The 17,480-nt window shown below is 38.5% G+C and overlaps 1 pseudogene across 1 annotated transcript; it reads left to right on the forward strand.

Annotated features, from left to right (window-relative positions):
• The first annotated feature begins 6 nt into the window (after positions 1-6).
• On the forward strand, positions 7-2,813 carry LOC149117021 (uncharacterized; annotated as a pseudogene). The gene is made up of 3 exons (XR_016204432.1): positions 7-1,680; positions 1,818-2,137; positions 2,483-2,813. The product of XR_016204432.1 is annotated as an uncharacterized LOC149117021 (transcript).
• The last annotated feature ends 14,667 nt before the right edge of the window (positions 2,814-17,480 follow it).

The following is a 17,480-nucleotide window of genomic DNA, read 5'->3' on the forward strand; positions in this document are numbered from 1 at the left end:
ACTTTGCCGTCTCAAGCCAAACCAAAAGTCCAGTAAGTTCCATTTATGGTTTCTTATTTCAAGGTTTCAGGAAACAATAACAAAAACATTATATGCAGATGACTATGGGGATGAAATAATTTTAAGCAGTGCCCATGACATTAACTCTGCCTGGAATTTTAAGGTTTTAGGGGGTGGTGGTAAGGGGAAGGGGGGAGGGGGCTTGTAGCTATGGAAATTATTTTTCCTGTACTCAGCCCTTATCCTGACTCAGAACAACTGGTATTGGTTTATCCAACAATACTTTTTTTACTGGACCTGTGGTGGGCATGTCGAGAAATCTTTTAGATCTGGCTCTACCAACTATGGCTGAAAGTCTACCTGTACTTTGGCCAGCAGTTGGACTAGGTGTCTGTTCTAGTGGACAAACTACTGCACTGTTTGCGCAATTTTCTCCACATCTACCTTGCATTTCTTCTTTACCACTGCCGTGTAATTTGCCAGACAAATATTCCTCTTGTAAGGATCCTGTTCCAAAAAACCTCCTTTCTCTTTGGTTTTGAACTACAATGAGTACCCTCTACCCCAATCATTTTGTTTAGCTTAAACCCCGATTGAAATAAGCCTTTGCGTCGCTGGTACAAAACTTTAGAATGTTGGTGAGGGTCTTGTTTAAGTGTAACGTTCTCCTTTCTCTTTTTTGACCTTTTTAGACCTTTATCTTGATTTATGTCTTGCCTGTGAAATAGACAGAAATGAAATGATGTGTTGGATGCAGGACGCGTGGGGTATGAGTGTTGAATTGAGTTTTCCTGTGGTACAATTGGGCTACGCTCTAATTAGATGTTGTAGTTAAGCAATATGAGTTATAGCTTTTTATCCTTACTTGGATTTGTGCGCTTGGTCTGAAGCATTGCTCTTGTTGTTGGCAGCATAATTTACCTCTGAATCCATTTTCAAATGTGGCTACTTCAGCATGTCGCTTATCGCAGCATGTAAACATACGGTTATTTCAACCAATCACAATTCCAGACGTGACAACAGCTTAGTTTGTAAGCCAATGAGAAGGCCAAATTTGCTGCCGGGAAAATGTTGCGGGAACTCAGGTTGCATCTTGCCATCTTGCTGGATTGCCACAGTAGCATTCGTGCTAAATTATTTAGTATTTTGGTACAATATGGCGAAACGAGGTAAGAAACAATTATTCCCTGTTTGTTAATATTCAGTGCTACTGAATGCATAGATCTTTGCATGTTTCCATGTACTACTAGATCACAGTGTCCTTGAAGAAGGCGAGGAATTCAGCGATGTGGAGATACAAATTACGAATGGTGTGATTAAAGGGTAAGGCACCACTCTTTCATAGACTTCAGATGTTATCTTTCGGTTAAAACTCATGTTTTCTGAAAATAGAATTGCAATAGTAAGCCACGACTATTCTATTTTAGGTACCACAAGTTTGGAATTAAGCTGCCTGTTGGCTGCACAGTGACAGTGGAACAGGAAGATGCAGACACGGCCAGAGATTCCTATGCACTTCTCTGCAAAGTGCCACATGCTTTGGATGATGAAATATTGGACACGGTCATGAAAAGTAAATCAAGGCGAATGGAATACAAAGTGAGAGAAGTAGTGGGAAAGCCTCTCGGCCGTGTCCAATATTTTCTTAATAAAACTTTCGTCCAGCTACTCAAGGAGAGATGAATCAAATCAGTTCACGGGTTAGTATGCTGAGAACAGTTTTTTGTTGTATATGGATGGGAAAATCCTCAGTCGCTGATGATCTTGCCAAGAGGTGATCTCTTCTTTAGTTCTGCATCATTATTCAATATTTTTAGCCAGTCATCTTTCTTTTGAAAACCTATTTTTTACTGACATTGGCATACATCAAAATTGATATTTCCCTGGAAATCTTCAAGTCTTGTTCCGTGGTTAATGAGCTTGTGTTTCTTTGTTACAGTCATGTCACTGGTAAACCAACAGTCAGTAAAAAACCGCCCACCACCCAGAAGTGGAAAAAAACAAACAGACTGGTGGAGGGGCTGTAATCCCATGTATGTGGGTTTTAAAAGTGACAAAGGAATTTGCAGATAGGGTTGAAGGCATCGTAAGGTCTCATCTGCCAGATGTTGAGGGCCTTGAGACGATGGAAGTGCAGGTTTCCAATTAGTACTTATAAGTAATTCTTGTAATGATATGAGTTGGTTGCTTTCATCAATTACTACTCCTGCCCCTCTTTGTTATTATCCAATAGTCTTTCTACACTACAGTAAGTTGTGACTGATTCATCCTGAGAAAAACAAAGAGACTTGTCTGTACACATTCAATGTATTTCCTTGCTTATTTATTATTTGTAGTTTTTTTCATCACAGAACATATGAAAATCAGTTAAAGCAATCATAAGAAAGCCATTTAGTGAAAGGCTGGATTATCAATCAATGAAAACTGAAAACATCTACCCTTACATGTTTTCTAGTTGTGATCAAAAGTTTCTTATTTTCAGTTAACACAGTGAGACAAAAAAGCCAAAGAAGTGAAGAGAGATGAAGGACAAAGAGAAGAGAGCAAGGACGGATGACTTGTTTTTGTTCCTGTTTCTCGTTTTAATAAGTAGTGATATAAAGAATGAAGTGGTGTTGTTTATCAGTGCACATTTTTTATATATATTTTTGGTCGCAGTAAATAATTTTAATACTGAATCGACTACAAATTTATTGCATGGTTTTGAATATCTGTGGAACATAAAAGTTGAATGACATAAAAGTTGAAACATAAACATAGAAAAGTGTACCCGTTTTGGTGTTCAATAAATTCGTATCTTTGAATTACTTGAATATTCTTTGTGGGATTTTCTTAAAACAAAAATACCTGCCCTTGTATTATATTTCACTGTTTGGGCTATGGGTTACAGAAATTCATTGCTGGTTTCATACGTGTTTGTATGTCGCAAAAAAGTCTCTCTTGCTTGAATCGTTTTGAAAATTAACCAGAAAGTGAGTTATTTGTTAATTCTCCCTGCTTTATAACAGTTGAAATTGGCCAATGCAACGCATTTTGAATTTCGGAGTTATGGCGGGACATCAAAACGTACTTGCAATCCTCGATCGATCGAACAACGCCCCCTTCATTAAGATTAAGTCGAATCAGTTCAATATAAGTCAAATCAGTTCAGTATATGTAAGGGTATGTGATTCCACTAATTAAGGAACAAAAACGGAAATAAACCCAGAATTCTTCAAAGTAGTCTCTCTTAAGCTCTATTAAATCGTGCTGGCTGCGCCTTTAATTCTGATGTGGTGATTTGATCAAGCTAATTGCTAGCCTTCTTTAAACTCTTTCAAGACCCTTTCAAAGAACTCAAAAACAGAGTTGCCTTTCAAATCCTTCTTTAATTAATACAAAATATACAATGTCACAATTATTTACCTTACTGTTCGAATAATATAAATGGACAGAACGACTCGCTGAATCTCCCTTTGTCCGCCATCTTGGAACTACTGCTTTGTTTTGACACGTGACACTCGAATCGCAACGCGAATTCTCATTGGTTCAAATGCGAGTCATGGCTGTCCTAATATATTGGGATATTCCGGACTGCTAACAGCTTTTTAAACCTTCATAGCTCAGGGCCAATTCAAGGGTGAGATAACCAAACAGTGATGGCTTGATGTAAATGCTTAGATGGAGGCCTTACCCAGGCTAGCGTCCATACAGGCCTCATGTAATTAAACAGGCCCTTGGTACTTTTCATTACACTGGTCAATGGTTCTTTTAGTTTCTAAATAGATGACCAATTTCTGCCAACATGCAACCTCTATGACTTATAAATAAGTTGAAAATTATTGTCAATTCCAGAAAGGTTGTACATAAGAAACTTACAACTTAATGAATAACAGCTCCATGCCAATCATACAGGAGTACAGTGTTCATTGAAATTTCTTTCTTTCTTCTTTTGTTTAAAGGACAGGCTGAATGTGTTGTCCTTTGATGTTGTCTGGATCCACACTTACAGGTTCTCCCACTGATGAGGGTTCGAGTTCCATCACTTTGCTCTGCCACACCAATGACTTGTCTTGCTGCAGTTACCAGGTTGGGGTCTTCTTCATTGTCTCCATCATCATCATTATCATTATCTGTATGTGTGTGGGACTGCTTGCCTTTTTACCCATTTCTTCCTTGCCTTCTGCTCCTCTGCTCTGGCCACCTTCATCTGAATTCTGATCTTTTTGGGGTCTGTTCTCCCCTTTTCTATTTCCATCATGCATTCTTCAACTTCTCTCTGTGATGGAAGGTATAACTGGCAACTGAAGTCTGTCATACAGGTCGATTATCCATTGGTAAGACTTGCCACGGGCTTCATAGCACCACGTCATGTTCCCTTGGCAAAACCCACAATTTGTCAAAGTCGTGTAGTGTAATCGAAAAGAAACTACCAGTCCAATAACAGGAAACCCTGATTACTTTTTTTCCAGCCTTTTCCAGTTGTGTTGTTCCAAGAAATATCCATACCCCCCAACAATGCAAGGTTTTATTTGAAACCCCCACCCCTCTGAACATTCAATTTTAGATTCATACTTCCCTTTAAAAGTTTTGACTTTTGAGAACCCCCCTTTCCACCTGAGAATTTCTAATGAATTTTCTGGAACCGCAAATGTGTAAGATAAGATTCTAATATCTAAGTGAACTTATTTTTACTTCTGTGGACTCATTTCAGTGCAACCAATTGGCATGCATGCCTACAACAAAAAATATAATTTCAACAAGATCATATAGCAAAATTAGGCAAACAGAGAATTATAACAATGGAGCATCTTCCTACAGATACGATTAAATAATTCTTACCTCCAAAGATTCTGATCCTTAGCTCAGAAATCTGGCAGGACACTGAAGTGGGCTTCGCAGAGGTTGGAGTGACCTCTACTCATGGTAGGGTGGATGACATTGTCAGCATCTCCTGCACGGCATTCACATTCCAAACGATACACCATCTGGTGGAAATCACATGTTAGCTTAGCCTTCGTCTTGTAGGCCTGATCTTCATGCTGGATCTCCTCATCCTCATCACATCTCATGCAAGAACAGACAATGTTTTCATGGAAGCCCCGAGATTTGCCTTCGTCCTATTCATGAATATCTCTGCACCAAGAGCTCTCATTCGCTGAGCATACTTTTGGGAATCTTCACATTGCTGCAGACAACAGAAGTGGCTAACACGAGTACTTGTCAAAAAACTATCACTCAGACAACCACAACCAGCCTTATATCGATCACATTTGCATTTCAACCACGACACAAGAGGAAAAATATCTTTGTATTTTCTCTTTATGTCTGCTGAGAATTCCTTCTTCTTGGTCTGTCAACTAGTTGGTGTGGGCTCTGCCAACATGTCCTCCACACTTGAACACTTTGCCATCTGGAGGGTACTGTCTGATGGCCTTTGCAGCACTGGAGTTACCATCTTGTCACACAACTTCCACTTTACAACCCTCATCTGCAGCTTGCTTGTAACATTCCTCTGCAAGAATCCCCTCCATGGACTTTGCAGTTCCTTCAAACAACTCTTTGTTCACCACAGTATCTTTTCCCCGCATACACTTGTGTCCATACTAGAACAATCCCCCAGTCAAATAATTTTTTTACAGTAAATGACCCATTCTTACTAAAATGACCATGCGTATGCCTCATGCCATCTGATGTGATAACAGCCCTCTCCCAACTGCCCAACTCTCCTTCCTCTTTTGCTTTCATTCTTTGCTTTTCTTCCTCGCACATCTCATTCAGAATATCTGTGATGTGTGGATACACCGGTTTAATTGTATCGTAATGAGGATTTTTGGAAATGCAACTGATCCCCAGACACTGTTTCAATGTCCTTGAAAACTTTGCATACCCATGTCCGGTAATAAAGAATGCCACAGCCGGTGCATGGCCTACAACTGTTCTCCTTGATCCTTCAACAAAAGCAGATCCATCGAAATTCACTGTTTACATACTACAGTTACTGCAGGCAAACGACACTTGCAAGGATCCTCCAAGACCGCTAGTTTCCACTTTAGTAACTACTAGAATACCTATAGAAAATAAGAGGAAAAAATATCTTTAAGCTTACATTACCATTCAGAAAAAAATTGCTCATAATTTAATGACTACACTTGCGTTTATTGTAATAGTTGTTGATGCCTGAGGGTTTGCTGGTTTGGGACAGATTTTTACAAGCATAACATTTGTTATTGGCTTAGGCATTTACAAGGAATAGTCAAAGACATCTTCACTTCACAAAAAAGTCCTTTCAAACAAACAAAACAAAGTTTAGTGCATTTCTGAAATATAAAACATCCATTGAACAGCTGACTGATTTGGGGAAAATAAACACAATCTTAGCCATGAAAAGCATTTGTGAGAAATTCTCAAGAAAATTAATTTCAACGAAATATACTTTTGACTACCTGATTGAGAGAACTACAATCACATATTGTATTTCACAAATAATAACACTGGTTTGAAGAACTAAGGTACGGTGAGTGTGATAACTTCAATCTTAGACAAATACGAGCCTAAAAAGTCCTGCTGCCATTTTCAGCTGTCGGTGTAATAACTTACCATTGCAGTCTTTTGTTGAGCACTTTGAAGTTTCATTGATTTGGTTCACTGAATCCGTGAGCTATGTTGTCTTGCAGACGAAGAATCTTCGCTCCATTGCCTTTGATTGTTCTTCACACTTAATACTGCAGCCGACCACTTTTGAAGTTTCTTCATCTGTCAGGATGTATTCTGAGCCGGCTGATTCATCTTGACTTGACTCTTCTGAAGTAGCACAGCCTTTGTTCAGACAATCCTTTAAATTTCTTGACACTAGCACTCTCTCTACTTCTTTCTGAGATTGGTACACAGATTTACCGGGGCTTTCAAACTGTACTTGCTTGTGTCCTCCTGATTTTTAACTTCTCTCTTTCCATTTTGCAGGGAGCATAAACTTCTTTCTGCTGCCTGCTCCTACACCCCTTGTGGCAGCTAACTTTTCTCCCCTTGCCTTCCTAATACTTTTCCAATCTGCTTTTGATAACCTTTTCTTTTTCTTTGGCGGCACCATCTTATTTCTCACTGGATATAACTCACATAGTAATTTTTGTTACGATCAGATTTCACAGCACACCTAGCAGCCAATAAAACAAAACTCCCGACCAGGTAGGGGAAAGTACAGCGGGATAAAATGTGGTTACAGCGATATTGAGAAGGAACTGACCAGCGGAAATAAAACCAAAATGGCGGATAGAAGTGTCCTGATGATCGTAGAACAATTGCGCTTCATTTCTCAAGGACAGCAACATTTTATTTGCCTTTTACTGTTTCATAGAGAGCTACAACCAAGAAATTTAGTTTTCCTAGAAAATTAACTGTCCTCTACCGTGGAAATTTGGCAGGCATTTACAAAAGGTATAGTTGGACAAATCCTAGTTTAGGTGAGGGGAATGAAGTAAGTGTTGGTTTCTCGCATGTGCACAAAGTCCAGTTACCTTCACCTGGTCATAACAAGAGCTTCATATACATTTTTCTAAAACGGAAACTAACGTTTGTCCTTTTCTTTCTCAATAACAAATTTTTGTTTTTATTTTTACTGATTTTGCTAATACAATGGAGAGAAATGCAAATCTCTTTCACAGACACAGGTTAATGATTAACTATAAAAACACTGTAGGAAACCCACTACAAGAAAAATGTCAGAACTTTCGAGTTTTTCATTCACTGAAGATCGATTTTGTAGGGATTTGGTGTCCATCTGTGACATCATTTTGCTCTTGGTGCTTGCCTAGATATGCCACAAAATACCCTGGGCAGGTACCTTAAGGGATCATTTTCAATGGGATTTGCAGATTGTTATGAAATACTTTAGATATTAAAGCTATGGTTAACGAGCACTGCCAAGTTGCATTCATCATGGCGTCCATCCACAACGCCAGGGAAAGGATATTTCCCATCTGACAACATGCAATTATAGCTCCTTTGTTGATGTGGCAATGTGAGTCAATAATGATAAACTGTTCAGAGTTCACAATAATAAGAAACATATGCTCATGCCAAACAATTACACTGAACGATCTTGACAAATTCTGCACCTCTCAACAAATTTGCCACCTGATTTACAGGGTTGATGCCAAAGATGTCCACCTGAGATCTCAATCTTTGCACTCCACATTCGTCCCCTGCCATGGAAACAGCATCATCCACAATCACATGTATTCCTAAATGGTCAAGCAGGTTATCGTGAATTTGGTTTCCTCTGATCATTGCTTCTCTCAGTGATGTTTTTCAGGATTCGGGAAGAAGGTTGCCAGAGGGCCATGCCAAATTGTTCTCAAAACACAGCTTGCCCATATACAGAGCAATAAACACACAAGCATTGCTCCCAGTCCTTCCCTCGATGTCTAATTGGGACTCACTGAAACTCCATTCAGTGACCCAGTCAAATCTGAAGAGGTGGATGCTCTGATCAATGGCTGAGCGGCCACTCTAGGTTTAACAGGTTGGTCTGAAACAGCTGTAGGGACTGAAATAGCTCAATCTGAAATAAGTTAGATTCGGTAACATAGTAAATGGTTTGAACCCAGGAGTATCAGTAGTTGGTATTGTGTGATCGTCTGGATGAGGGTAGTTTTGAAAAGAACTGTTGTTGGTGTCTGAGTTTCAACAACCTGAGCGGAAGTCATCTTCAGAGACAAGTGAATAGTGTTTCAGTCGATGATGTTATAAGTCTGGTCCATTGAACGTTATTGGTCAGTTTAGCCAGGATGGTATTGGCTGAAAGACTCGTGTAAAGTTTGTCATCAGTCATTGGTGGGTTTCGATCCATCTATTGTTAGTCAAATTGGTCCGTTTTTGGCCATGTATTGTTAAGTCAGTCTCTTAGAAGTCCGTTTGTTGGTTTCATTTTCGTCGTGGAAACCCTTCAGGTGGTAGGAATATAGAACATTATTGTCCATCAAATATTTTTGCTGGCACACGATTGGTTTAACTATGTCATGTGACCAAATATTCACAGCTAAAACTACAGAATATCTGAATATTCCCCAATTTTTAAAACTGTGCACATTGTAAAAAAGATTTGAAGAATAATAACCACAATACCCTCCATTTGGGGCAAAAATATGCTTGAATATTTGTCCTTGGACATAATCTGTTCCTAGAAACTCACAGTTTTCCTTGAGGTACACTCTCAGAAAACTGTTCGCCTCTCGCAACAGGTAATGTCCACGGGCAAATATCCTAGCATATTTTTGCACCAAATGGAAGGTATTGTTTATATAAAGCCCGAGGTTGAAAAATTGTCCAGAACATCACACTAATCACAAGATAAAATTGTAATTGCCAAATTTAAAACACTTATCCTTTGGAAAGTGATTTTTCTCGTGGATAGCAATGTCCACCAATTAAGCTGGGTCCACCACAACAGTATGCCCTCTAAACCATCTGTTAGTCTAAACAGCCACATCTTCACACACACCTAAGTCTAATTTACTTGGTTTGGCCATGGGAGAGATGGGGCTAGCCATTTGCCTTGAGGGAGCTACATGTATTAAACTACAGTAGTCAATAAAGTCATCGAATATTATGGGCAGGTAAACAAGCTGAAGTTAGCTGGTTCATCTTCCTTTCTCAACAGGGTGGGATACTGGTGATAAAGGTTGTTCATGCAAAAGTACCTTGCTGTTGAGATCTAAGTTGACAAGCTTCCTCCATCATATCATCTGCAAACTGCTTCTGTTTATGGTGGTAGCTGCTCCACCAACTTTTGATTTGAGACTCTTTCAGCTAAGGAAGACCTGCATCCTTCATAGCTTTGATAGCATCTGCTGGATTGGCCCTTATCTGGGATGACCTTTGGTGATCATAAAACTGAATCATGATTTCTTTTTGTTCATTTGTGAATGAGGTTTCCTTTGCACCACTTTTTTCAGGGCAAATCCAGCTGCAGGCCTTAGGTCATTATTGACTGAAGCTTCATTTCAAGGTACAAGGACTAGTTCTTCAGGGGTAGCTGTAGAGAGCTGAATGAACTGTACAGAGTATGAATCACTTTTTGAATTTGTATTCACATCCACTGTTTGGTCTGATGGTTGCCACATGTCTACTGTCACAATAGCACCTGTGGCTCCAGCTAACTGCACACATCCCATTGAAAGAACCTGGACTTGTGCCTTAGTTTTGCTGAGAGATTTTCCTTGACCAGCCAAAGATTGTGCCACAATACCACCAGCGTTTGGTCCATTGCAGGGAATCTTGAAACTTCCAAAAAGTGAGATGTCTTTAAGAGTTCCAATCTTCCCCAGAGCCTTTGATCGATCAATCACCAGTTTTTTGCATCTCACATTCTTCATGGTCTTAAGCAAAAAGACAGGTTTCATCTGTTAGCTACCCCTTTATCCATACTGTTCTCTATACATCTGTTATGACTACATTTGTCACTGGAAATACTATGTAGTTTGGTGTGCAAAGTTTTATCTCAAACCCAGACTGTTTTCTTAAATTATAATTTCCATGAATGGTTCAAATTAAATTGCTATTAATGGTAATTCAAGTAAAAATGAGCCATCAAAGTTTCCATTCAAGATACTATAGTTTATTCCACTGAAGGAAATTTGGAAATATTCATGTGGATTTCTTGTTGGTAAATTAACTTAATCCATAAATGTCAATTATTTTCAGCGTCTTATCGTGAATGGTAAGTTGGACTACTCTACAGATGGATTCTAGAAGTAAAACATTCCAGTGAATTGTTGAGGAAGCCATGCAGGTTCAATAGCATGCTTAAGGCCATATTACTGCACAATTAAAAATAGCCATTACACCAAGCTAAACACGCAAATTTTAATGACACAATAAACTTGGATTAAGGTCACTAGAAGTAGGAGAAATGGGAAACTTGTTACTTAGAGCCAGCAATAGAAAATCAGTTATAGAATGATGCAAGTTGCCATTTTAGAAATTAGAGTTGTGTTGGTGTTCAATATTTGCAAAATAATTGTGATCCATTAGCAGTGGCAGATCTACAGGAGGGGCCCACCTCCCCTTATTTTGGGTAAAAAAAGAAATCACAGAAGAAAGGAAAGCCATCTGGGGAAGCAAAACAAAACTGGGCCCCCCTCGTAGCTCAAGGTCTGGATCTGCCACTGATAAATACCAAGTGTTTAAAATATGACAATGGTCTGAATATAATTATGGTCAATTGTTCAGGGGTTTCATTGACATTTTTAGTAGAAAGGCCACTGGTATTAGGAGATGGGCAAACAACTTTTAAAGAGAAATAATGGCATCTCCTTATCAAAGGGCAAATCATAATGCATGTGTGAAATTAGAGAGCAAGAGCACAATATGACCACAAAGGCAAAACATAAATGCATACCAAAGGACTTAATAAGAGCAAGAATATGGCCTCCGATCAAAAGGTAAAACTGCATGAATGAAAACCCATAAAAAGGGTTGTTCGATGAAGTAGTATGTACTAATTATAAATCAACTGTATACAATAGTTGTCTGATGTGTAAAACAAAGATCCAAATAGTTGTTCATAATGTTGTAAAGTGTCATAAATGCAAGCTAACCAGTTTTTGTTATTAAGCTCCTAGACACATCAGTAACAGAATTTATTAGTCCTTACCAATGACTTGAACTATGAACACATTTTTATAGAAGGTAGCAGATAAAGTCACTGATTCTACTGAAAACCAACTACTAGAATATTTTTCAATCGAAACCTTACGGTTTACAGTCAGTGACAAAGTCATCTTGTAAGCTGCAAGACAGATATTTAGAACATAATATACAGGGACCACTGAGCATCATTTGACTTGGGATATTACCAAGCACATAGTGAGTGAGATATGGTCGTAAATAATTTGACACTGTACTTAGAGCTTCAGAACTGCTGAATGTTTGACTTTGTCATTTTCAAGCAATTGATTATTCATCAAATGGAATCTATATCAATTACAAAAATCTCGTATGGGGGACCTTTCTATAGCTATGCACTATTGTGCTAGGAGCTTTGCATCCCCTGGTATGATGCATGACAATTTGAGTTTAAAAATTGTTACAGTTAATAACCAATAGGCTCTATTTATTAGGTCACAAGAAAAGCTAAAAGAGCTTCATACACATGTATGTGATTAATTTGTGCATGTTCAGTTCAAAGAACATTGGATTCAATCTCAACATCATACGCACAACTGGATCATTCCGCCATTGTACACTGTCTTCCCTCTGAACTACTCAAGAGACGTCATGTTAGAAATTTAATTACCTGATAATGAATGCTATTTTTGTCAAAATAGCCATGTTTAATAAATTGTTACGTTCACTTCATTAAGTAGTAATTTCTTTGCTCTGATTGCATTAAGCATAAACTGTTAAGCAGTAGCTACTTGCACACTTTGTGAGCCCATTTTTTATATGCTACAAACGCCCAAGCTGCACAAAAAGGGAAACTGGACTCTAAAATTAGTGCAGTAAAAGTGGAAATAAAAGAAATGAGGCTGAATATGCCTTACGATGAGAACAACTTGAATTAAAAAAGAAAGACCGGGAGGAAAAGAGTAAGAATGATGAAGAAGCAGCTAAGAGACAAGAGGACTTAATGAAGATGATGGTGTAGCAGAACCACATTATGTTGCAAGTGATTAGCAAGCTTCTTCATAAATAAGCTTATTTAATGTTGTGTTTGTCATTTAACCAAACAAGAATTGTACTTTCGAAAATGTCAGCTTTCATGCTTGATTTTTTATTGCTGTACATGTTTGTTTTTAGGTACTAAACTTTGATTGTTAGTATTTGAAGTGTTATTGTAATTCCTTGTCTCTTTAATGAAACAGTTATGATTCTGTGACAGTTTTCCTTAACAGAGTTTAAAACATGTAAGCATAAACCTTATTAATGGGATCATTCAGGTTTAAGAGAAGTATTCATGTACTGTAGGAGGTGTCAGCCCCCCAAAAACTCTGATGTCTGATGTCCATATAGAATGGAATGTTTTTAATGCTTTTAATAGTAAAACATGTTGTAGTAGACAAAAAGTCTTTTATTGTTGTGAACATTAAGATACACAGTTATGGTCCAGGAAAAGAAATTGTTCACTGCTGGGGGCTCCAGACCTAGTATTTTGGAATGTTTTAATTTTTTTTATGATAAGACATGAAAAATAAGCACTTGCTGTTTGTGAAAAATACTCATTTACTGTTGTGGGCTCCAGACCAAAATAGGCACATGTTTGGTTTCCATACGTGCATGTTATGGCATTTCTCATTAAAGCACATACTATGTTCTTTGTACCGACTGTACTCAGACCTATCTTGAAATTGCTTTTGAAATCCAGAGGCTTAAGAGATTTGATTACATCTCCAAAGATCCATTCAACTGAGGTTTGCACTGGGCTGATGGACAAAGTAAAAGCTTCCATTCCTGGGGTTAATCTTGCATCCCTAAATGATGCCTGTAAGTGGACCCTTTAGGGATATGCTGGATCCCCGTACAAACACGTGTCCTGACCAGTAGGAGATTAAGCGTGGTTCTCCAAATCATCCATGAGACCAGAATCTCTGAGCATGCCGGCATCATGACGTTTACCTGCTGAAACAGCCTTTAGGAATTTGTTGACAGGTAATTCTTCATTCAATACTGTTTTTCCATAGACTTTTTGCTCAAGTGTTTGTCGAACGTGCATAGCGTAGTAACCAGGCATTTGATCAGATTGGAAGATGGAAAACTGGACACCGGAAGCAGCCCGATGTTTTTAAGAGTTTTGCAGGTATTGCTCAAAGCACCGTTCCTGTAACTTGTCTCGCAATGGCTAAACAAAATTGAGAGATAAGTAGTAAGAAGTAATTCCTATTTTTGTGCACTTGAAATAGGTAAACAAACCAATATGTGTGTTGTTGACAGAATGCAAATAAGGCATTTCATCGCATAGCAACAGGATGCATTTTGGCACAATTGGTTTATACCAAGCCATACGGGACTTGGGTGAGAACAATAAGTTTGCCTAGTTTGTATATTCTCAAGCAAAACAAGATGGAGTCATTTGAGTTTACATCTGCTGTTCGTGGCTGTCACATCTACAAAGAGATTTGGGAGCCAAGTGTTGGAGATAAATTTGTTGCTCTAAGAGAGTTACATAATCAGTTCGACAAATATGCCATCAAAGTGCTAAACGGTGAGGAAACAGTGGGCCATCTACCACGCGAATACTCGAGAATAGCGTGGTATTTTCTTGCTCGTGGAGGGTCCGATATCTGTTGCAGTTACTGGCTGTCATCGACGCTGCAAACAGCTTTGTGGGGGAATGGAAATTCCGTGCTGCGTGACGTTTTCCTGTTTGAGAAAAGCACCATAAACCACTTGAAGGATCTCCTAACGAAGAAGGTTTAACGCTTTAAGCGGAGACAAATGTAAGCTCTAGAATAAGCTTACACTTACATCAACAACGGCTCTTTTAGGAGCCACCAAACTTGCAAAAGCAATGAACAGTACTCCCTTGTAGTTTTATGTAATGTTTATTGACATACTTATCCATAAAGTGTAAATTCACTGAGATTTACGGCCACTTTTCCAAATGTTCCCGCGGATAAGCCGCACCCCTGATTTTGAGCGACGATTTTTGGAAAAAAGGCATGGCTTATCTGAGGGTCTTTACAGTATTTGAGTTTGCACTACTACAACCCCAAACTTCCTGGTGAGGTTTGGGCTTGTATTTGGGGGAACATCAGTCCTTAAATGGTAGCTGTATTTTAGATGGTGTAAAGTTAACTCTGTGCTCATTATTGAACCATGTAAGAACTTTTTTAAAGAAGTTTAGGCCAGCAGGAGACTCCGGAAATGCATGTTCCAAGGATCAAAGGATTTACAGAAAAAACAATCTTCACTTTCAGATATTTTGAACCTCTTAAGCTCCTTTTTGGTCACTAAAATACAGTGTAATAATTTAAAGGAGAACTGTCTCAGTTGGTAGTCCGCTGAGAGGTGAGCTATATTTTTTAATAATTTTTTCCATTTAACTTCTACGTAAGAGTAATGTTGGGCCCAAGACTTGACGGCTGTAGGTGTAACCTCTGATTTTTCTTCGCCAGCAATAGCTCAAACAGCGAGCGAGAAAGCTGCCACCCCAGCAGTCAATGATCCTTATAAGCATTTCCTGGCAAAGCAGAAAGAAAGGTAACTCGTGTGGAAGACCCAGCAAGCAGTGAAAAAGGCCAGACTCGACAGTACAAAGAAGTCAACGACAATCAAGGAACCAACAACCGAGATATCAGATGCTGGGAATGAGTCTGTGGATCAGGTCAGCCGCCTGCAACAGCAATTCAATGTTAAGGCTCACAAATGCTGTCACCTAAGGAGCCAACTCGTAAAACTCAAGGAGGATAATACCGAGACTGTAAGAGCCCATCTTGAAAGCCAGAAAGACTGTTTAAGGTTTTTTAAATTTCAACATTTCTTTCTGTTGCGAATAATTTCAATTAATGTAAAATTCACAAAAATTTTGTAAAAGCCAAAGATTTGTTCTAACTTTGGAAGAGAAAGTAAATAAATAGTGGAATAGTGGGTAAAAGGCAAAGCATATTATTTTACAGTGCTGCGTGCGGTACCGTGAACACCCAGACAGGTTTTCATTTCTGACATATTTTTGATATACTTTAAACTTGTTGATACAGGCGGAATAGAATTCGGTGGGAAGCCAAACATGACTAAAGCGCTGGACTTTTAAAAGCTCACGGTTGTGAAAGATATACTGAAATCTTGACCAAGAGTTCTACAATGCTACACACTCGCGTTCAAAGTGCTTGTAAGTTTTCCTTTTCTAAAATATTTGAACTCTGGTTTGCTTGACGATTTGTTTTTTTTTCTACGACCTGAGAGCTGTCTTGCAAACTAAATTATATTTTTATTCTATTTTACACAAGCTTATGTTCAACTAAGACTGAATAGGTATGGTGGAAGCTTTGATAATGGAAGAACCTTACCTGCAATGTACAGAGAACAAGTGTTGGAATTTTATCATGATGGATTTATCAACCGTCAAATCGCACGGGAAATTTGTTTGAGCCCCGGTTTTGTACAGAAAGTGATAGACCATGACAATGAACAAAACACATCCTTCAGAGGCATTAGAGTTGGCTTTCCTAGTCCCAAAATGGATGAACAAGTCGTGGAGTATATAGAGGTACAAAAACTAATGAAACTGAGCACTTACTCGACCCAATTACAACAGAGGCTTCTACTTGATGGCGTGGTTCATCCTGCCAATCTACCGAGCGTATCACAGATCAACAAGGTCATTCGCAAAGAACTTATAATGACGAGAAAGAAACTTACAACTATTCCACTTGAATCTACAACCCCTGAAGCAACAACAGCTATCAATGATTTTCTTACTGAAATAGCCAACATCAACCCAATGACCCTGCATTTCTTTGACTATTTCAGCGCAATCAAAACTACAGGGAACAGAAACTATGGGAGCGCACCACTAGGACAGGCTGCTTTCGAAATTCAGCGCTACTTGTCTAATGCAACTTTCACTATAAATCTTTTGCATTCATTTTCCGGCATTCATTTTTACAATATACTGGATGGTCCATCTAATGGATTTAAACAAAGTTCTTTGCATTGAACCAGTGCTTAGGGACATGTTAGCCAATTGTGGTGTAAGATTATTATTTCAGCCACCTTACTCACCACATTTCAACACCTGTGAATATTGCTTCCACGAGATAAAGGCATTTTTACGTTGCCACTAGATGCTAGCTCTCAATGAAAACAAAATCGCAATAGTGCAGGCGATGCTTAACATTACTGCCAATAGCTCGTATGCATATTTCAAGCGCTGTGGATACTTTTTATGAGCAACACTTTTTTTACCTTTTTGTAAACCAGATCAGGAAACTTATCTAAGAAAAATGGTACATGATATCTCTGAACACAACATATCATATTTACAAAGTTTGCTGTTTGTTGACATTGTTGAGTTGCAAAATACATGTCACAGACGTAGTAACGCAAGAGATACAACTACAAGAACCGAATATAAACGAAGGTTTGTTTAGCTAATAACTACATAAGTAAAACATTTCCAGAAAAATCAACAAATGAACAAGAATATGAGATTTGCAACGCTATGAAACCAAGTTATTTGTTATTTAACCTTGATAAATATTCCCCACTTTCAAATAAATCAGTGTGCAGGAACTGTTGAGTTCACTTTAGTTTACATTAATTGTTACGAGTATCGTTGTAGAGCATGGTTGTTTCCAGACAGAACTCAGGATCGCTGGTAACAGCAACAAACTAATTTATTTCTGTAAGGTAACTTCACGAATTTACAGCACTAAGCTTCTTCAAATTTCAATCAATCTCTCTTACAGAAGAAACTCTCGCTCTAATATACATGAGGCTTAAAGTTCTAGAAACTTCTATGAAGAGCTAAATTAAGTAGTTTGACACAGTTTCTAATCTGAGTA

The sequence above is a fragment of the Orbicella faveolata genome, unplaced genomic scaffold (assembly GCF_042242905.1).
Source record: "Orbicella faveolata isolate gen_17 unplaced genomic scaffold, um_ofav_v1 contig_12, whole genome shotgun sequence".
Taxonomy (NCBI): domain Eukaryota; kingdom Metazoa; phylum Cnidaria; class Anthozoa; order Scleractinia; family Merulinidae; genus Orbicella; species Orbicella faveolata.